Here is a 1042-nt window from a genome sequence, read left to right as displayed (position 1 = left end):
CTGCTGAACAACATTTCTTTGTTTCCGGGAAGAGTGTGAACACCACTATATTTCTTCTCTCAGATTTGAAAACCCCCTAGGCCTGAATCACAGAATCCAATAAACGCGATAGGGAAAGCTCCACCCAGCCAACTTGTTTACCCTCAAGTACAGAGGAAATGTTTCATGCTGCATGTGTTTTTAGAGATCTTTGTCAGTCAAATTAATCTTGGGAGCAAGCCTCTAATAGGGCACAGATGATGTCAAGCTCAGGGTGAAGTTTTACCACAGACAGCCAGATTGGTCTAATAGCTCCTACTTAAAGAGCTAGTTCTGTTTCTCTCCTGTTTGCCTTTAGGACTGTTTCAGCTTGGGAAACTAATGTGACTGAAAAGCCAATCCCTCTTCCCTTTCTCTGAGAGAAGTGGGCTGGGGAAGGACAATTTTTTGCTGCTTTTCTGTCTCGAATTGGCTGATCAGAGTAGAGCTGGTGCTGACACATAGGGACAACTAGAAGAACATGACTGTTGGCACAGGAGCAGGACCTGCTTTCATCAACAATCAGGCTTCAGATCAGTTGAGATTATTTGTATAGGCTTCAATGATCTGATCTTGCTGATTTCACATGGCAAGGCCTCTGAGGAAAAAAGATGTTTTCTTAGCTTTTAGAGTGATGATGACAGTTTGGATCAGGTTTCTTTGCCTTCAGACCTTCTACTTCTACCTATTCTACTTCACAATATATGCATACAGTGATTTTGTAGGCTATCCTGTGTCATCCTCATAATAACAAATAACACAGTATTTCTGGCCACTTACATTGGGTGGAGGACAACTACTGTTCTGATGTAATGAAAACTTCTTTGTGTTGCTTACAAATCCTTTTTATTTCAGCATGGCAGTTTACTTGTGAGAAATGTCTTGAACAGTGCAGCATGACTGTAGGAAGACTGCTGACTGAGTAACAATGCAGAATTGCCCAGACGTGGTGAGGTGAGGACTTAACTATATCTGCCAGGTTTATAATTTTTAAAATTTTATTTCATATGCTAATGAAACCTGG

This window comes from Pterocles gutturalis, unplaced genomic scaffold (genome assembly GCF_000699245.1).
Source record: "Pterocles gutturalis isolate BGI_N339 unplaced genomic scaffold, ASM69924v1 scaffold36578, whole genome shotgun sequence".
Classification (NCBI taxonomy): domain Eukaryota; kingdom Metazoa; phylum Chordata; class Aves; order Pterocliformes; family Pteroclidae; genus Pterocles; species Pterocles gutturalis.
This window is presented reverse-complemented; position numbering follows the sequence as displayed.